The following is a 22,114-nucleotide window of genomic DNA, read 5'->3' as shown; positions in this document are numbered from 1 at the left end:
ACGCGAGGGCACTAACAATGAGCAAAAAAAAGAGGCGAGAGCACAGTTTAGCCTTTTGAGAAGCAGAGGGGCTTATGGAATCTTTGTGTCAAGTTTTGCAACCTCTGGGGAACTTGCTTGTGATGCTGCAGTTACTTGGCACAGAGAAACGAAACATCACATCTCTCTTAACTGAACCATCCTACAGACTGGAAGTACCGTATATTATGAGTGCATGGCGAGTTGCTGCCAAATGTTTGCCTGCTTGATTTCCCTCGCACATAAGCAGACTTCAGCTGAAATCACACGTGGGCATGTAAGCATGAACTGAACTACTGACTGAAACACTGGCAGGCATTTCTGTGGACACAGATGTAATTTTCTTCCAGCTATGATCATGGGGACAGCTGTACCTGACTCTGTTTACAGTCCAAATTGCATTAACATTTCCCTGGTTGGAAAGACAGACACAGCCGAAGAGGGTACATCTGGTCAAGTGTAGAAGGAAGTCAGAAAATGGGTGATTGATACCCAAGTCATTTCTTTCCCCTGGGATGTAAACAGGTTTTGCCTTCTCACCCACGCCCCACCACTTTCATGTGACAAAGAGTGTTCTCCTTAATGGAGAGCGCTGGTTGCGGTGGGGTCTATCAGGCCACACACCCCCTCCTTGGTTGCCAGGCATGATTGAAAAGTTGGCCTGTGGCAATGATTAGTTGGTTGAGTTGCTGGGGCAATTTATGTGTTGCAATTTGGTGGGAGGGATCTAATGCTTTATACTCTGTGCACGCAGCTTGGAAACTTTCTCTTTGCTGCGTGCATCGGAACACCCGCCCGCCCTAAATTTAAGGGTTTTCTGCGTCGACCTTGCTATGCCTGTCATGGGGTCATCTGCTGTTGTGGCAGGGGACTGGTAGGAATTTTGTCCATCTGGCTGATTTGTTTTTTGCCTACTGCAAATCGTCACAACTTGTAAGTTGCGGTTAGGCATTGGTTATCAAATTGTTTGGAACAGGGGCAAGGATTGGCTGGGCCTGCCCCTCCAACGCTGCTGCGGAAAGGGAATTCCGTTAAAGGAACCCAGGGGCTTGCCATGTTTTCGTCCGAATCCCTGGAATGGGGCTAGGACCGGCAAGCCCTAGGGAGCATGCGGGGAGAAGTGAGGGCCTGTCGCTCAGCTCCATTTCTCCCCAATATTGTTTTCCCTTAATGGCTTTCGGTTGAATCCGGAAGTAAGTTCTGTCCCCAGGCGGGGGGCGGGGGGGGGACAGATAGTCTTAACCAATGCCGCACGTAGACAGGATTGGAATGAGTGGCACAGGGAAAGCAAGATTGGCGAAAACGAAAGCTAAACAACTGGTACAAACAACCTTGACTTCTCCGCCACGCAGATCATCTGTCCCAGCTGTTTTAGGGACACAAGAAGGGGTAGCTGAGCAAACACCATTAGAGGATATGGCTTCAGGAGGATCTGCAGCAGTCTTAGATCAAATTTTGGGACAATTGGAAATTTTAAATAAGAAGGCGGATGAGCATTCGTCCAAATTTGACCAAGCCACAGCCACTATAAGCAAACTGACTGACCAAGTTGCTCAACATACACAAGCAATTGGGAATCTCCAGGAAGCAACTGCTGAAAATCGCAAATTGGCTGAGGAAGCTAACCAAAAAGCCGTGGAAGCCAATCAGAAGCTTGAGGCAATAAAGGTGGAGGTAAAGCCCTTGCACAAACAGATTGGTGAACAGCAGGCCTACCTGTCTATGGTTGAACTGAGAAATAGGGAAAACAACCTTAGATTGAGAGCAATCCCAGAACTTGAACAGGGAGATTTGATCGGCTATTTGACATCGGAATTCTCAAAGTTCTGGGGGATAGAAGAAGATAAGGATTTTAAAATTGTAAGTGCTTTTAGATTGGGAAGAGTGGTGAGGAAGGACAGATCCAGAGACTGTTTGATCATTTTGAGATCCAAGCAAGAGAGAGATAAAATACTAGGCCTTCATTTTGGAAAATCACTTGACATTCAAGGCAACAGAGCAGAAACTTACAAAGATATTCTGAAACAACTCTTGGACCTTAGAGCTACATAAGGAGCAATAGTATCCTGGCCACCACCTCTGCCGGTACCTGCACCTACACCTGCACCCTCGGGACCAGAGGATTCAAAGGAAGAGACGCCACCACCAAAGGAATAACAGATTGATCCAGGATGACTCTGCAGCTTCTTAGTTGGAACATTAATGGCGGGAATTCCCCGGAAAAAAGAAGAAGAATATTTCACATATTGCAAAAAGAACAATTGGACATTATTTGCTTGCAGGAAACGCATGTGACTAGGCTCCATAGGAAAGTGTTAATCAATAAAAGATTAGGCCAAGAATTTATCTCATCGGAGAGAGTTAAGAAAAGAGGAGTGGTGATTTATGCAAAGGAGAGCCTGTCACCAAAATTTTTATTTAAAGATGAGCAAGGAAGAATTTTGGCTATTGAGATACAGACTCAAGGAGAAAAGTTTTTAATTTTAGGAATCTATGCACCGAATGAGGGGAAATCAGAATTCTATAAGAAACTGCATGAGACAATGCTGGACTATTTGGACTATACCAACATCATTATGATGGGAGTTATGAATGGGGTGGTCTCCACAAATATGGACAAGTCACAAAATCAAAACTTAACAAAAGACGGCAGACTACCTAAAACCTTTTTTGAACTAATTGACAATATGGACTTGATTGACATTTGGAGGACAAAGAACCCCCTAGGTAAAGAAGGAACATTCTTTTCTGAAGCCCATCTGTCTTGGACAAGAATCGACCAAATATGGATAACTAGAGGGCTGGCACCTAAGACCAGAAAAGTGGAAATCTGCCCCAAAACCTGCTCCGACCATAACGCTATGAAAGTGGAAATGAGACTTACTCCAATCGGTTCCTTCAGATGGAAAATGAATGACACCCTATTAAGAGATCAGGAGATTGTGAAGAAGGCCCAAAAAACTTTGAAAGACTACTTTGAAATAAATTTGAATACCACGGTGGAAAAAAGAGTAATCTGGGACGCAAGTAAAGCTGTTATGAGAGGGTTTTTGATACAACAGAACACGATAAAGAAAAGACTTTGGAATGAAAAAAAGGATAAGATCTTAGAGAAGATAAGAGATGGTGAGAAAAAATTGAGATCAAAACCAAAATCACAGGAGGTTCTGAGAGAAATCAAATTCCACCAAGCACAATATGCTAAATTGATAAATCAAGAAGTTGAGTGGAAAATTAAACAAATGAAACAAAAATCATTTGAATCAGCGAATAAGTGTGGGAAACTGCTAGCATGGCAGTTGAAGAAGAGACAAAAATTGAATACGGTTACAAACCTAGAGATTGAAGGGAGAAATATCCAGAAACCAGAGGAAATTAGAAAGTGCTTCCAGAGATACTTCAAACAACTTTATACGCAAGGGCTGCAAAATGAGACGGAGATAGACCAATTCATAAAAATTAATGGGTTACCGAAATTACCGTATTTTTCGCCCTATAGGACGCACCGTCCCATAAGACGCACCTAGTTTTTTTGGGGGGGGAATAAAGGGGAAAAATTATTTCCCCCCCAGGCGCGGGGCTGGGGCAGCCCGAGCTTCCCCCGACCCCAGCCCGCAAACAGGCAGCTCTCTGCAAGCCGTGGGAGCCCAGCGGTGGTTCCCGCTGCTTGCGGAGAGATCCGCGAAGCCTGGACGCGCTGAGATCAGCGCGCGCAGGCTTCGGAATGCCGGAAACTCTCCCCAAGCAGCGGGAACGTTCCCGCTGCTTGCGGAGAGATCCGCGAAGCCTGGACGCGCTGAGGTAAGCGCGCGCAGGCTTCGGGATGCCGGCAACTCTCCCCAAGCAGCGGGAGCGTTCCCGCTGCTTGAGGAGAGGTCCGCGAAGCCTGGAGAGCGAGAGGGGTCGGTGCGCACCTACCGCTCTCGCTCTCCAGGCTTCAGCGAAAGCCTGCATTCGCCCCATAAGACGCACCCACATTTCCCCTTCATTTTTGGAAAAATACGGTATCTCAGGAAAAGAGAACAATCCTGAACTATAAGATAACACAACATGAAATTGAGGGTTCCATTCAGAATACGCAACTAGGCAAATCTCCAGGGCCAGATGGTCTTACCTCCAAGTATTATAAAACATTGAAAGATTTTTTGATACAACCACTATTGGAGGTTTGTAATCAGATCATGGAGGGGAAGAAGGCGCCGGAATCGTGGAAAGAAGCTTTCATCACATTGATACCTAAATTGGAAACGGAAAAGACTCAACTTAAGAACTACCGTCCCATCTCACTACTAAATGTGGATTACAAAATTTTTGCAGATATCTTGGCAAATAGACTCAAAAAAGTGTTAAATGAAGTAATTCATAAAGACCAGACAGGCTTTCTCCCAGGTAGACATTTGTTTGATAACACTAGGAACATTATTGACATTTTGGAACTTTTGCAAACCAACATAAATACAAAAGCAGTGCTAATTTTTATTGATGCAGAGAAGGCCTTTGACAACATTTCTTGGAAATTCATGAAGAAAAACCTTGAAGGGATGGGAGTGGGACGGGGGTTTGAAAATGGAATAGAGGCAATTTACTCAGAGCAAAAAGCTAAACTGATAGTTAACAATGTGGTGACAGAAGAGTTTAAAATTGAAAAAGGAACACAACAAGGTTGCCCCATATCCCCTTTGTTATTTATCTCAGTCCTGGAGGTGTTTTTGAACATGATTAGGGAGGACCGGTTGGTGCAAGGAATACAGGTCGGAGTGAAACAATACAAACTGAAAGCTTTTGCAGATGACTTGGTTTTAACATTACAGGAGCCAGAATCTAGCACGAAAAGAGTTTTAGAATTAATTCATGAGTTTGGTCGTGTGGCGGGGTTTAAACTGAACAAGCAAAAAACCAAGGTTTTGGGGGGAAAATTGACAACTGAGGAATCAGAAAGGTTTCAGAAAGAGACAGACCTAAAAATTGTAAAGAAGGTGAAATACCTAGGGGTAAATTTGACTGCTAAAAACCTGAACTTATTTAAAGACAATTATGAAAAATGTTGGCTAGAAATTAAAAAGGATCTAGAAACTTGGTCAAGATTGAAACTTTCCTTGTTGGGTCGAATTGCAGCTATAAAGATGAATGTATTGCCAAAGATGTTGTTTTTGTTTCAAACCCTACAGATTGTGGACAGAGTGGAGTGTTTTGGAAAGTGGCAGAAAGATATTTCTAAGTTTGTCTGGCAGGGCAAAAAGCCCAGAATAAAATTTAAGATTTTAACTGATGCAAAGGAAAGAGGGGGATTTGCCCTGCCGGACTTAAGGTTATATTATGAAGCCGCAGCCTTCTGCTGGATGAAGGATTGGTTACTGTTAGAGAACACTGATGTCCTAGATCTGGAAGGGTTTAATAATGCTTTTGGATGGCATGCATATTTGTGGTACGACAAGGTAAAGGTTCACAAAGGATTCAAAAACCATATTGTCAGAAAAGCAATATTTATTGTCTGGACAAAATATAAAGACTTATTAGAAAACAAGACCCCGAGAATGGTTATCACCAATGGAGGCGAAGGCCCGAAAAAGACTCAATATGGAGGCCGGTTGGCCGAAATATTGGGAAATAATAGAAAAAATCGGAGATAATTGGAGGTTGCAGAGTTTGGAAAAATTAAAGAATAAGGTGCGAGATTGGTTACACTACGCTCAAATTCAAGAGGTATTTAAATTGGATAAAAAGATAGGATTCCAGGTGGAAAAATCGAAGTTAGAGACAGAATTGTTAGAACCAAAGACTAAGGTACTTTCAAGAAGGTATAACTTGCTGCTTAAATGGAACACTCAGGATGAGACAGTCAAATCAGTCGTGATAAAATGGGCACAGGATATTGGGCATAACATTATGTTTGAGGACTGGGAAAGGTTATGGACCACCGGAATGAAATTCACGGCATGTAATGCCTTGAAGGAAAACATTATGAAAATGATATATAGGTGGTACATGACCCCAGTCAAGCTTGCAAAGATATATCACCTGTCTGATAATAAATGCTGGAAATGTAAGGAGGCTGAAGGGACATTTTTTCACCTCTGGTGGACTTGTCCAAAAGTGAAGGCCTTCTGGGAAATGATCTACAATGAGCTAAAAAAGGTATTTAAATATACCTTTACCAAGAAACCAGAGGCCTTCCTTTTGGACATAGTCGGCCAGAAAGTGCTAAAAAAGGACAGAACCTTTTTTATGTACACGACTACAGCAGCAAGAATACTTATTGCAAAACATTGGAAGGCACAAGATTTGCCCACACTGGAAGAGTGGCAGACGCAACTGACTATATGGAACTGGCTGAAATGACTGGCAGTATCTGAGAGTTGGGAGAAGAAACAACGGAAGAGGACTGGAAAAAATTTAAAGACTACTTACAAAAACAATATAAGTTATATGAATGTTAAGAAATTGCATGGTCTAGAAAAATATGGCTCCAGTAATTTGATTGTGAGATATAGAAACTAAGTTATAAGTAAGATAAGGTCGAAGTTTAAAGTAATACAATGTTTAATTTAAGGTACAAATAACTGACAAAAACTACTTTAAAATTAAAAAATATAACGTTTGAAAAGTACAAAATAAGATATGAAATAAGGTAACAATTTGCTGGTATTTTCTATTATAAAGAACGCAGGGTAAGGGAGATGTGAGGAAGTCCAGTTAGTTATATAAAAAAGTTTTTGAATAGTTATGTTTTTCTTTTTCTTTTTTCTTTTTTCTATCTATAGTGTTTGTTGGTGTTCTTGCATTTGGTGTTTTGTTTGTTATTCTGTTTGGTGAGGGGATTTTGTGTGTTTACTCTTTATTGTGTGTTTTAAAACTTAATAAAATATTTTATATTAAAAAAAAAAAGATAGTCTTAACCAATGCCTAAGCAACCACTAACAATCATGTATGTTAATAAAGTTGTGGCCAAAATTATGCCAAAAACCTTAAACAAAAATTATGTGTGTGTTGTGAGTTATTTGAGGGGTGGCTTGGGGACCTTGACACGCAATTACACTTATCAAGTAATGGCAAGGTTGTGTGAAATGCCTGTAAAGCACATAGGGTGTTTCCCACATTCAGTACCAGAGAGAAAAGCAGGAATGTGTTTAAGCTAAAGGTGTACTGCGATGTTTCGTTATAAAGCTTCTGAATTTCATGGATTAGGAAGTACTGAAATTTTCTAATATATATAAATGTATTAGCTGGGCTTCTATGGGTGAAAGAAAATCAAAAGCCTTTCTGCCTCGCCCCTTTCTCCTCTAAGAACGCTGAAGCCTCATTATCAACAGCTGTGTCTTTCCCCAGCTACCGTAAATTTCGCTCTATAACACGCAGATTTTTTCTCCTAAAAAGTAAGGGGAAATGTCTGTGCGTGTTATTGAGCGAATGTGTGGTCCCTGGAGCTGACTCGCCGGAGCGCAGGGGCAAAAATAGGCAAAAATCAGGCAAAAATAAGATCGGGCGGGCGGGCGGAGGGAAGGCGGAAGCTGCTGCTTTCCTGCATTCTGCCTCAGGGTCCTACTGCCCACCTGCTTCTGTTGCTGCGTTTGCTCAAACTCAACAAAGAGAAGGGAATCCCCTGCCCTCCTGGCAAGCAGAGGGTTAAGGAAAGGATCGAGTCCTTCCTTCTAATTCTTTCCGAGTCACACTGCGTGCAGGCTCCAGCCCACCACCTCCTCCTCTCCGTGCTCTAGGGACTCGCAGGCAGCCGAAAAACATGCAGGTGGGAGAGAGGGAGGGGGGCTGGCTTGGGGGGGGCCTTTTGCTTTCCTTTCCTCCCCCCACCCCGTTAAACCCCCTCCCCTGCATTCTTAGCCAGCTGCTTCTCCGCACACCCCTCTTGTGCTCCTTGTCCCTTCTGTGTTTTTCCTTCCCACCCCATTTAAAACGTGGTGACAAAGCACGGATCCACATGGATCCTCAGGATTTTTGCACTGGGTCACCCCAAATTCACCATCAGATCACATTACATGTCCATGGCTACAGTCTGTACCAAAAGAATCGCGCACCCACTGTTGCCTGGGGCTGCAATGGTGCAAAAACGTGGTTACAAAGCACGGATCCACATGGATCCTCAGGATTTTTGCAATGGGCTACTCCAAACTCACTGTCAGATCACATGTCTGTGGCCACAGCATGAACCACAAAAATCATACATCCACTGTTTCATTTAGAATAAACAAACACCAAATGCAAGAACACCATAAAACACTATAGATAGAAAAAAGAAAAAAGAAAAACAAAAACATAACTATTCAAAAACTTTTTTATATAACTAACTGGACTTCCTCACATCTCCCTTACCCTGCGTTCTTTATAATAGAAAATACCAGCAAATTGTTACCTTATTTCATATCTTATTTTGTACTTTTCAAACGTTATATTTTTAATTTTGAAGTAGTTTTTGTCAGTTATTTGTACCTTAAATTAAACATTGTATTACTTTAAACTTCGACCTTATCTTACTTATAACTTAGTTTCTATATCTCACAATCAAATTACTGGAGCCATATTTTTCTAGACCATGCAATTTCTTAACATTCATATAACTTATATTGTTTTTGTAAGTAGTCTTTAAATTTTTTCCAGTCCTCTTCCGTTGTTTCTTCTCCCAACTCTCGGATTCTGCCAGTCATTTCAGCCAGTTCCATATAGTCCATCAGTTGCGTCTGCCACTCTTCCATGTCCCTTCAGCCTCCTTACATTTCCAGCATTTATTATCAGACAGGTGATATATCTTTGCAAGCTTGACTGGGGTCATGTACCACCTATATATCATTTTCATAATGTTTTCCTTCAAGGCATTACATGCCATGAATTTCATTCCGGTGGTCCATAACCTTTCCCAGTCCTCAAACATAATGTTATGCCCAATATCCTGTGCCCATTTTATCACGGCTGATTTGACTGTCTCATCCTGAGTGTTCCATTTAAGCAGCAAGTTATACATTCTTGAAAGTACCTTAGTCTTTGGTTCTAACAATTCTGTCTCTAACTTCGATTTTTCCACCTGGAATCCTATCTTTTTATCCAATTTAAATACCTCTTGAATATGAGCGTAGTGTAACCTTATTCTTTAATTTTTCCAAACTCTGCAACCTCCAATTATCTCCGATTTTTTCTATTATTTCCCAATATTTCGGCCAACCGGCCTCCATATTGAGTCTTTTTCGGGCCTTCGCCTCCATTGGTGATAACCATTCTCGGGGTCTTGTTTTCTAATAAGTCTTTATATTTTGTCCAGACAATAAATATTGCTTTTCTGACAATATGGTTTTTGAATCCTTTGTGAACCTTTACCTTGTCGTACCACAAATTTTTTTTTAATGGTTTTTATTACATTTTTTCCAATTACAGACAGAAAAAAGAAAGAAAGAAGAAAGAAAAAGACAAGAAAAGAAGATAAAAAGAATCATAACCTTTCAACAGCTTATTTCAACTTTCTATCAAACTTCCCCACATCTCCCGCACAATGCATTCTTTACAATAAATTTATCAGCAAATTATAACCTTGTTTCATGTGTTTCTTTTATACCTTCAATTGCAGTTTAAGTTTAAATCCCTTATTATCCATTTACGCTAAAAACAAAACATAATATCATTTTTAACCATTTAAACTTTGATTCTTTCAATAATATTATCCAATTTCATATATATTCCACTCTCATTGCTGGGGCTAACATTTCAAGTCATGCGGCATTTTATAGTTCATATAACTTATAAAATTTTTGCAAATAGTCCTTGAATTTTTTCCAATCCTCCTCCATTGCTTCCTCTCCCAGATCTCGGATTCTGGCGGTCATCTCAGCCAACTCCATGTAGTCAATCAGTTGCGTTTGCCACTCTTCCAGTGTGGGCAAATCTTGAGTCTTCCAATATTTGGCGATAAGAATTCTTGCTGCTGTGGTAGCATACATAAAAAACGTTCTATCCTTCTTTAACACCTTTTGGCCCATAATGCCCAAGAGGAAGGCCTCCGGTTTCTTAGGAAAGGTGTACTTAAACACCTTTTTTAACTCGTTATAAATCATTTCCCAGAAGGCCTTCACTCTTGGACAGGTCCACCAAAGGTGAAAGAATGTTCCCTCAGCCTCCTTGCACTTCCAACACTTGTTATCAGACAAATGGTATATCTTAGCAAGCTTGACTGGGGTCATGTACCACCTGTATATCATTTTCATAATGTTTTCTTTCAGGGCATTACATGCCGTAAATTTCATACCGGTGGTCCATAACCTTTCCCAGTCTTCAAACATGATATTATACCCAATGTCTTGAGCCCACTTTATCATGGCTGATTTAACTGTCTCATCCTGTGTATTCCATTTAAGCAGCAAGTTATACATTCTCGATAATACCTTGGTTTTTGGTTCTAACAGCTCTGTCTCGAGTTTCGATTTTTCCACCTGGAATCCCGTTTTTTTGTCCAACTTAACAACCTCATTAATTTGGGCATAATGAAACCAATCTTGCAGCTTATCCTTTAATTTTTCAAAGCTCTGCAACCTCCAATTGTCTCCAATTTTTTCTATTAATTCCCAATATTTCGGCCAGCCGGCCTCCATATTGGGTTTTTTCCACGCCTTAGCCTCCACTGGTGATAACCACCTCGGAGTCTTACTTTCAAGTAAGTCTTTGTATTTCATCCAGACCATAAAAATTGCTTTCCTGACAATATGGTTTTTAAACATTCCATGTGTCTTTGCCTTGCCGTACCACAAATACGCATGCCATCCTAACGAGTTGTTAAAACCTTCCAGGTCTAGGACATCTGTATTCTCTAATAAGAACCAATCTTTCAACCAGCAGAAGGCTGCCGCTTCATAGTATAACCTTAAGTCTGGCAGGGCAAACCCCCCTCTTTCTTTTGCATCAGTTAGTATTTTAAACTTTATTCGGGGCTTTTTGCCCTGCCAGACAAACTTTGAGATATCCCTCTGCCACTTTCCAAAACATTCCACTCTGTCCACGACCTGCAAGGTTTGAAATAAAAACAACATTTTTGGCAAAACATTCATCTTTACAGCAGCAATTCGGCCCAGCAAGGAAAGCTTCAGTCTCGACCAAGTTTCTAAATCTTTTTTAACTTCTGACCAACATTTCTCATAATTGTCTTTAAACAAATTCAAATTTTTAGGCGTCAAGTTTACCCCCAGGTATTTCACTTTCTTAACCACAGTTAACTCTGTTTCCTTCTGAAACCCCTCTGTTTCTAAAGGCGTCAAGTTTTTCCCCAAAACTTTAGTTTTTTGTTTGTTCAACTTAAATCCTGCCACCCGACCAAATTCTTGTATCAGTTCCAAAACTCTTTTTGTACTAGATTCTGGCTCCTGTAATGTTAAAACTAAGTCATCTGCAAATGCTTTCAGTTTATATTGTTTCACTCCGACCGTGATCCCCTGTATTTGCCGGTCCCTCCTAATCATGTTCAGCAGAACCTCCAGGACTGATATAAATAATAGGGGGGATAGGGGGCACCCCTGGCGTGTTCCTTTTTCAATATGGAACTCCTCTGTCACCACATTGTTCACTATCAACTTAGCTTTTTGTTCTGAATAAATTGCTTCTATGCCATTTTCAAACCCCCGTCCCACTCCCATCCCTTCCAAATTTTTCTTCATAAATTTCCAAGAAATATTGTCAAAGGCCTTCTCTGCATCAATAAAAATTAACACTGCTTTAGTGTTAATATTTGTTTGCAAAAGTTCCAGAATATCTATAATATTCCTAGTATTGTCAGACAAATGCCTACCAGGGAGAAAGCCTGCTTGGTCCTTATGAATTACTTCATTTAAAACCTTTTTCAGTCTACTTGCCAAAATGTCTGCAAATATTTTGTAATCCACATTTAGGAGTGAGATGGGACGGTAGTTCCTAAGTTGAGTCTTTTCAGTTTCCAAATTAGGTATCAATGTGATGAAAGCTTCTTTCCACGTTTCCGGTGCCCTTCCTCCCCCCATAATCTGATTGCAAACCTCCATTAGTGGTTGAATCAAGTAGTCTTTTAGTGTCTTATAGTACTTGGAGGTCAGCCCATCTGGGCCTGGAGATTTACCCAGCTGCATATTCTGAATGGCATCCTCAATTTCCTGTTGTGTTATTTTACAGTTCAAGATTGATCTCTTCTCCTGAGATAATTCTGGTAAGCCGTTGAGTTTCAAAAATCGTTCCATCTCAGACACTTCCTCCGGCCCTTGCGTGTACAATTTTTTAAAGTATTTCTGGAAACACTTTCTAATTTCACCTGGTTTCTGGATATTTTTCCCTTCCACCTCTAAATTGGTAACATAATTTAGTTTCTGTCTTTTTTTCAACTGCCATGCCAGCAGTTTCCCACATTTATTTGCTGACTCGAAAGATCTTTGTCTCATTTGTTTAATTTTCCATTCCACTTCTTGATTTATCAATTTCAGATATTGTGCCTGATGGAATTTAATTTCTCGCAAGATCTCTTTAGATTTTGGTTTAGATCTCAATCTTTTCTCTCCATCTCTTATCTTCTCTAATATTTTATCCTTTTTCCCATTCCAGAGTTTTTTCTTAATTGTGTTTTGTTGTATCAGAAACCCCCTCATTACAGCTTTACTCACGTCCCAGATTGTTCTTTTTTCCACTGAAGTGTTCAAGTTGATTTCAAAGTAGTCCTTTAAAGTTTTTTGGGCCTTCTTTACAATCTCTTGATCTCTAAACAGGGTGTCATTCATTTTCCATCTGAAGGAGCCGGCTGGAGTAAGTCTCACTTCCATTTTCAGGGCGTTATGGTCGGAGCAAGTCTTTGGGCAGATTTCCACTCTTATAGTCTTTGGTGCCAGCCCTCTAGTTGTCCAAATTTGGTCGATTCTTGTCCATGACAAGTGGGCCTCAGAAAAGAAAGTTCCCTCTCTACCTAGGGGGTTCCTTGTCCGCCAAATATCAATCAAATCCATATTGTCTGCCAGTTCAAAAAAGGTTTTCGGTAGTCTGCCATCCTTAGTTAAATTTTGGTTTTGTGACTTATCCATCAAGGTAGAAACCACCCCATTCATATCTCCCATCATAATGATGTTCGAATAGTCCAGATAGTCCAATAGTGTCTCATGTAGCTTCTTATAAAATTCTGATTTCCCCTCATTTGGTGCATAAATTCCTAATATCAAAACTTTTTCTCCTTGAGTTTGTATTTCAATTGCCAGGATTCTTCCCTGTTCATCTTTAAACAAAAATTTCGGTGCTAGGTTCTCCTTTGCGTAGATCACCACGCCTCTCTTTTTTACTTTATCTGATGAAATAAATTCTTGGCCTAATCTTTTGTTGATTAATACTTTCCTGTGGAGCCTAGTCACATGCGTTTCTTGCAGACAAATTATATCCAGATGTTCCTTTTTCAAAATATGGAAAATCCTTTTTCGTTTTTCCGGGGAATTTGCCCCATTAATGTTCCAACTATACAGCTGCAGAGACATCCTGTATCAATCTGTTGTTGCTCTTTATGGGGTGTCCTCTTTTTTGTCCGGATCCGAGGGAGATGGTGTTGGTTCTACTCCAGGCTGTGGCGGAGGCCAGGGGACTGCTGCTCCCTTCTGAAGATCCTCTCCGTGGTCCTGCAGGAACTTCTGATTGTCCTCTTTTGTTTTAATTCTAACCTTCTTTCCTTTGTAGTTAAATGATAGGCCTTGTGGAAACTCCCACCTGTAGGGTATCCCGTTACTTCTCAAAAGTCTTGCTAGGTCAGTGTAAATAGATCTGAGATCCAGTAATTGTTTGGGTATATCCTTATAAATTTCCGCTCTTCTGTCCTGGATCTCAAGTGACTTATTAAAATGAAGGTCAAGTATTTTGTCTCTCTCCTGTTTAGTCCTTAGGATAATCAAACAGTCTCTGGGTCTGTCCTTTCTGGCAACTCTTCCCAATCTGAATGCAGTTGTTATTTTAAAGTCTTCGTCTTCCTTTATACCCCAGAATTTGGAGAATTCTGCTGTCAAATAGCCGGTCAAGTCTTCTTTCTCAAGATCTGGGATAGAGCGTAATCTTAAATTATTTTCTCGATTTCTCAATTCCACCATAGACAGGTAGGCCTGCTGGTCGCCAATATGCTTGTGTAGTGGCCTTACCTCTCCTTTCAATTCATCCACTTTTTGAATTGCTTGGTCAGCTTTTTCATTCGCAGTTTCAGCCAATTTCCGGTTCTCAGAGGTAACGTCTTTTAAATTCCCAATTGCTTGTGAGTGCTGCGCCACTTGTTCAGATAGCTTTGTGATAGAGGATGTGGCTAAGTCAATTTTTGCTGTTTGGTTGTCAACCTTCTTATTTAAGATTGCAAATTGTTGTAACATTTCCTTCAGAAGTGTATCAGATCCACCTGCAGCCATATCCTCTGTTGATGGCTGTTCAGCTTCCTTTAGTTCAGCTGTTGTTGAAGATTCAATTCCCTTCAATTCAGCTGTCGTTGGAGGTTCAATTCCCTTTAGTACAGCAGGAACTGATGATCTACGTGACTGAGAAGTCAAAGTTGTTTGCACAAGTTGGCCTTTCACTGCTTTCGCTTTTGCAGCTCTTGTTTTCGGAGGACAACTCATTCCCCACCTGTCTATGAGTCAAGGTCAAATTGTCAAATGTTCCATGGGAAGAACAGACCTCAGTGTAGATAACACCAGCAGAGAATCAAAACAAAGTTAGTTCCCAGGAAATTGTAAATCCCAATCTCCACTAGAGGGAGTACAGTTAGAGTTCATGGAAGAAGGAAAAAAGTTTTGGTCGCCATTAAAGTTCCTGCAGCTAAATAGTTTAACAATAGTCCTTAAAACTTTTTCCACTTGCAGAGCCCTTACAAAGTTGCCACAGAATTCACATCCAAAGGTGCAAGATACAGTTACTTGATTATATGTTCCAGTATTGCCTCTATGTATCTATTTCAGCTTTATAAATTGTATCCGCAAAAGACATTCTTTTCCGCCATCCCGAGGCTGGGTTTTAAACTTTAAAGTCCACAAAGGGAGAAGGTTCCCAAATTGCATCAACACGATACAGTAAAGAAAAGAAAAAACTTGCCTTTCATTTCAACCGCCAGTTCTGACAGACGCATAATACTTCCAGTTTTAAAATCCCTTTCTGCAGCTTCCAGCTTGTCAGTTCCTTTGCCTTTGATCTGTAAGCCTTGCCGGAAGACGGACTTCCTTTTTTTCGTCTCCCGCTTTCAGCCAAATTCTAAATTTGTAAATCCAAAGTATAGTAGCTCTTACTCACGAGTAGGTAATTTGGAGTCCAATGGTTAAGGAAGAAAGGTCGGCGCTCATCAGCAGCAGCCGCGCGGCTTCGCTCCCGCAGAAAGAGCGATGAACTCACAGCACCGCTTCCCCTCCGCGCTTCCGGAACCCCTTACGGGGTCCCTTCTTCGTTTTGGGGGTCGCTCCAGGTGCCCGCCGAGTCCCACGGCCACGAGCTCACTCTGCTCGTGGTTTTTCTTAATGGATCGTCGCTGTGCCGTAGCGAACGATCCTTTCCTGCGGAGCCCCTCTTTAGAGACTAAAGAGGACCGCCATTGCCTGTTTCGCGCCGCCTCCGGAAGTCACCTTGTCGTACCACAAATATGCATGCCATCCAAAAGCATTATTAAACCCTTCCAGATCTAGGACATCAGTGTTCTCTAACAGTAACCAATCCTTCATCCAGCAGAAGGCTGCGGCTTCATAATATAACCTTAAGTCCGGCAGGGCAAATCCCCCTCTTTCCTTTGCATCGGTTAAAATCTTAAATTTTATTCTGGGCTTTTTGCCCTGCCAGACAAACTTAGAAATATCTTTCTGCCACTTTCCAAAACACTCCACTCTGTCCACAATCTGTAGGGTTTGAAACAAAAACAACATCTTTGGCAATACATTCATCTTTATAGCTGCAATTCGACCCAACAAGGAAAGTTTCAATCTTGACCAAGTTTCTAGATCCTTTTTAATTTCTAGCCAACATTTTTCATAATTGTCTTTAAATAAGTTCAGGTTTTTAGCAGTCAAATTTACCCCTAGGTATTTCACCTTCTTTACAATTTTTAGGTCTGTCTCTTTCTGAAACCTTTCTGATTCCTCAGTTGTCAATTTTCCCCCCAAAACCTTGGTTTTTTGCTTGTTCAGTTTAAACCCCGCCACACGACCAAACTCATGAATATATTCTAAAACTCTTTTCGTGCTAGATTCTGGCTCCTGTAATGTTAAAACCAAGTCATCTGCAAAAGCTTTCAGTTTGTATTGTTTCACTCCGACCTGTATTCCTTGCACCAACCGGTCCTCCCTAATCATGTTCAAAAACACCTCCAGGACTGAGATAAATAACAAAGGGGATATGGGGCAACCTTGTCGTGTTCCTTTTTCAATTTTAAACTCTTCTGTCACCACATTGTTAACTATCAGTTTAGCTTTTTGCTCTGAGTAAATTGCCTCTATTCCATTTTCAAACCCCCGTCCCACTCCCATCCCTTCAAGGTTTTTCTTCATGAATTTCCAAGAAATGTTGTCAAAGGCCTTCTCTGCATCAATAAAAATTAGCACTGCTTTTGTATTTATGTTGGTTTGCAAAAGTTCCAAAATGTCAATAATGTTCCTAGTGTTATCAAACAAATGTCTACCTGGGAGAAAGCCTGCCTGGTCTTTATGAATTACTTCATTTAACACTTTTTTGAGTCTATTTGCCAAGATATCTGCAAAAATTTTGTAATCCACATTTAGGAGTGAGATGGGACGGTAGTTCTTAAGTTGAGTCTTTTCAGTTTCCAATTTAGGTATCAATGTGATGAAAGCTTCTTCCCACGATTCCGGCGCCTTCTTCCCCTCCATGATCTGATTACAAACCTCCAATAGTGGTTGTATCAAAAAATCTTTCAATGTTTTATAATACTTGGAGGTAAGACCATCTGGCCCTGGAGATTTGCCTAGTTGCATATTGTGAATGGCACCCTCAATTTCATGTTGTGTTATCTTGTAGTTCAGGATTGTTCTCTTTTCCTGAGATAATTTCGGTAACCCATTAATTTTTATGAATTGGTCTATCTCCGTCTCATTTTGCGGCCCTTGCGTATAAAGGTGTTTGAAGTATCTCTGGAAGCACTTTCTAATTTCCTCTGGTTTCTGGATATTTCTCCCTTCAATCTCTAGGTTTGTAACCGTATTCAATTTTTGTCTCTTCTTCAACTGCCATGCTAGCAGTTTCCCACACTTATTCGCTGATTCAAATGATTTTTGTTTCATTTGTTTAATTTTCCACTCAACTTCTTGATTTATCAATTTAGCATATTGTGCTTGGTGGAATTTGATTTCTCTCAGAACCTCCTGTGATTTTGGTTTTGATCTCAATTTTTTCTCACCATCTCTTATCTTCTCTAAGATCTTATCCTTTTTTTCATTCCAAAGTCTTTTCTTTATCGTGTTCTGTTGTATCAAAAACCCTCTCATAACAGCTTTACTTGCGTCCCAGATTACTCTTTTTTCCACCGTGGTATTCAAATTTATTTCAAAGTAGTCTTTCAAAGTTTTTTGGGCCTTCTTCACAATCTCCTGATCTCTTAATAGGGTGTCATTCATTTTCCATCTGAAGGAACCGATTGGAGTAAGTCTCATTTCCACTTTCATAGCGTTATGGTCGGAGCAGGTTTTGGGGCAGATTTCCACTTTTCTGGTCTTAGGTGCCAGCCCTCTAGTTATCCATATTTGGTCGATTCTTGTCCAAGACAGATGGGCTTCAGAAAAGAATGTTCCTTCTTTACCTAGGGGGTTCTTTGTCCTCCAAATGTCAATCAAGTCCATATTGTCAATTAGTTCAAAAAAGGTTTTAGGTAGTCTGCCGTCTTTTGTTAAGTTTTGATTTTGTGACTTGTCCATATTTGTGGAGACCACCCCATTCATAACTCCCATCATAATGATGTTGGTATAGTCCAAATAGTCCAGCATTGTCTCATGCAGTTTCTTATAGAATTCTGATTTCCCCTCATTCGGTGCATAGATTCCTAAAATTAAAAACTTTTCTCCTTGAGTCTGTATCTCAATAGCCAAAATTCTTCCTTGCTCATCTTTAAATAAAAATTTTGGTGACAGGCTCTCCTTTGCATAAATCACCACTCCTCTTTTCTTAACTCTCTCCGATGAGATAAATTCTTGGCCTAATCTTTTATTGATTAACACTTTCCTATGGAGCCTAGTCACATGCGTTTCCTGCAAGCAAATAATGTCCAATTGTTCTTTTTGCAATATGTGAAATATTCTTCTTCTTTTTTCCGGGGAATTCCCGCCATTAATGTTCCAACTAAGAAGCTGCAGAGTCATCCTGGATCAATCTGTTATTCCTTTGGTGGTGGCGTCTCTTCCTTTGAATCCTCTGGTCCCGAGGGTGCAGGTGTAGGTGCAGGTACCGGCAGAGGTGGTGGCCAGGATACTATTGCTCCTTATGTAGCTCTAAGGTCCAAGAGTTGTTTCAGAATATCTTTGTAAGTTTCTGCTCTGTTGCCTTGAATGTCAAGTGATTTTCCAAAATGAAGGCCTAGTATTTTATCTCTCTCTTGCTTGGATCTCAAAATGATCAAACAGTCTCTGGATCTGTCCTTCCTCACCACTCTTCCCAATCTAAAAGCACTTACAATTTTAAAATCCTTATCTTCTTCTATCCCCCAGAACTTTGAGAATTCCGATGTCAAATAGCCGATCAAATCTCCCTGTTCAAGTTCTGGGATTGCTCTCAATCTAAGGTTGTTTTCCCTATTTCTCAGTTCAACCATAGACAGGTAGGCCTGCTGTTCACCAATCTGTTTGTGCAAGGGCTTTACCTCCACCTTTATTGCCTCAAGCTTCTGATTGGCTTCCACGGCTTTTTGGTTAGCTTCCTCAGCCAATTTGAGATTTTCTGCAGTTGCTTCCTGGAGATTCCCAATTGCTTGTGTATGTTGAGCAACTTGGTCAGTCAGTTTGCTTATAGTGGCTGTGGCTTGGTCAATTTTGGATGAATGCTCATCCGCCTTCTTATTTAAAATTTCCAATTGTCCCAAAATTTGATCTAAGACTGCTGCAGATCCTCCTGAAGCCATATCCTCTAATGGTGTTTGCTCAGCTACCCCTTCTTGTGTCCCTAAAACAGCTGGGACAGATGATCTGCGTGGCGGAGAAGTCAAGGTTGTTTGTACCAGTTGTTTAGCTTTCGTTTTCGCCAATCTTGCTTTCCCTGTGCCACTCATTCCAATCCTGTCTACGTGCGGCATTGGTTAAGACTATCTGTCCCCCCCGCCCCCTGCCTGGGGACAGAACTTACTTCCGGATTCCACCGAAAGCCAGTAAGGGAAAACAATATTGGGGAGAAATGGAGCTGAGCGACAGGCCCTCACTTCTCCCCGCATGCTCCCTAGGGCTTGCCGGTCCTAGCCCCATTCCAGGGATTCGGACGAAAACATGGCAAGCCCCTGGGTTCCTTTAACGGAATTCCCTTTCCGCAGCAGCGTTGGAGGGGCAGGCCCAGCCAATCCTTGCCCCTGTTCCAAACAATTTGATAACCAATGCCTAACCGCAACTTACAAGTTGTGACGATTTGCAGTAGGTAAAAAACAAATCAGCCAGATGGACAAAATTCCTACCAGTCCCCTGCCACAACAGCAGATGACCCCATGACAGGCATAGCAAGGTCGACGCAGAAAACCCTTAAATTTAGGGCGGGCGGGTGTTCCGATGCACGCAGCAAAGAGAAAGTTTCCAAGCTGCGTGCACAGAGTATAAAGCATTAGATCCCTCCCACCAAATTGCAACACATAAATTGCCCCAGCAACTCAACCAACTAATCATTGCCACAGGCCAACTTTTCAATCATGCCTGGCAACCAAGGAGGGGGTGTGTGGCCTGATAGACCCCACCGCAACCAGCGCTCTCCATTAAGGAGAACACTCTTTGTCACATGAAAGTGGTGGGGCGTGGGTGAGAAGGCAAAACCTGTTTACATCCCAGGGGAAAGAAATGACTTGGGTATCAATCACCCATTTTCTGACTTCCTTCTACACTTGACCAGATGTACCCTCTTCGGCTGTGTCTGTCTTTCCAACCAGGGAAATGTTAATGCAATTTGGACTGTAAACAGAGTCAGGTACAGCTGTCCCCATGATCATAGCTGGAAGAAAATTACATCTGTGTCCACAGAAATGCCTGCCAGTGTTTCAGTCAGTAGTTCAGTTCATGCTTACATGCCCACGTGTGATTTCAGCTGAAGTCTGCTTATGTGCGAGGGAAATCAAGCAGGCAAACATTTGGCAGCAACTCGCCATGCACTCATAATGTACAGTACTTCCAGTCTGTAGGATGGTTCAGTTAAGAGAGATGTGATGTTTCGTTTCTCTGTGCCAAGTAACTGCAGCATCACAAGCAAGTTCCCCAGAGGTTGCAAAACTTGACACACAGATTCCATAAGCCCCTCTGCTTCTCAAAAGGCTAAACTGTGCTCTCGCCTCTTTTTTTTGCTCATTGTTAGTGCCCTCGCGTATGCATCTTGCTTTGTTGGGTTGCCAGGCTCCATAGAATCAGAGAGTTGGAAGAGACCACAAGGGCCATCGAGTCCAACCCCCTGCCAAGCAGGAAACACCATGAGAGCACTCCTGACATATGGTTGTCAAGCCTCTGCTTAAAGGACCTCCAAAGAAGGATGTGGATGGCATAATGACCCGCAGAGAATCTTGTGGTAGATAATGAGGTATGAAAAACAATAAATCACATTTTCTGCTACATTGTTAAGCATCAGGTCACCACTAGATCTTGACAATTTCCTGCAATGATCGGTGCTTAGAAGGCCTATGATTCAGTTCCAGGAGATATTGGTGACAGGCGCTGTAAGGCAAATACTGCTTCAGCCTACCAAGAAATTCCTCTTGAAAGAAATGTGTCTCTCACCTGAGGGATAATTACCTCCTGTACCTGGAAATGCTTCATTTCAAATTACTGTGGACTTGACTGTTCACATAATTTCACTCTCTGTGCTTATGTGCACATTCCACATGTACTAATCCAGGGATTCAAAGGTGAAAAGTAGGCGAATAGGTAAGCAGTGGCGGCGGTGGGGGGAGAATGGTGGGGCCAGAATGCACAAACTTTTCAAGGCTAACTTGACTGAAGCTGCATAGGCAGACCAAGCAGCTACTCACAGGCAGGAGAAGGGATGGCGGGCACAATTCAAGAGGCAGCTGCTATTCTGTAATCAGCTTTTTGCCAAATTGCAGTCAAATTCCTCGGATGTGACCCAGGCGTGTCCATCCACGTCCATCGCATGTCCTACTTGGCTACCTACATCCCATGCCTCCTGTGGCTGCTCAAGATGGCCACTTGCAGTCCCATAACAACCCAGCGGTGGCCAGTGGCGGCCCCTTCGGTATCGGAGGGACTGATCCCCCTGCCTAGAAATATTGAGGGGGCTGAAGCCCCATATACCCGTTACCCCTGCTTTCTTGTATCTTTTGGTTTAGAAAGGGGTCCTTACTGTCACAGTTGCTTCTCTCATAGGAGATAGATGGTGAAGACTCCACCTGTTCTGATTCTCTCATGTCCCACTCGGCTACCTATGGTGTGTGCCTCCTGCAGCTGTAGGTGACTGTCATTTGCAGCCCCATAACTACAACCTGGCGATGGGGGATAGTGGGGGGGGGGCGGGCTGAGCCCCCATGGCCAGGATTTAATCCAGCTGGGAATGGATTTAATAATCTTGTGTTTTCCGAGAATGCATGTAGCTGCCCCACCAGTTTGCCTGAGATGGGTGGGAGGAGTTATTAACATTCCAAATTCTCCTTCATCTTTCACTCACTGGCCCATCTGTGTGGTCAAATTACTCAATGTGACCTAGATGTGTTCATCCACACCTGTCGTACGTCCCGCTCAGGTACCTACGCCCGGCGCCAAATGAATTGTTTGGTCCCATAGGCTGCATTAAGATGGGGTGAAAAACTAAGGATTTTGCTCTAGTTTGAGTTGCCAATCATTCTGGTTCCTTCGTCTTGGTTAAAAGTTGTTTATTTGTTTGGAAACCTGTTATGATACCCTGCAGAATGCAAATGGATTAAATCAAATTTCCCCCCTCCCCTCTCCTCTCCTCCATCTTC

The sequence above is a fragment of the Podarcis bocagei genome (genome assembly GCF_964188305.1).
Source record: "Podarcis bocagei genome assembly, chromosome: W".
Lineage (NCBI taxonomy): Eukaryota > Metazoa > Chordata > Lepidosauria > Squamata > Lacertidae > Podarcis > Podarcis bocagei.
The sequence above is the reverse complement of the archived record's forward strand: the minus strand, read 5'-3'. Positions refer to the sequence as shown.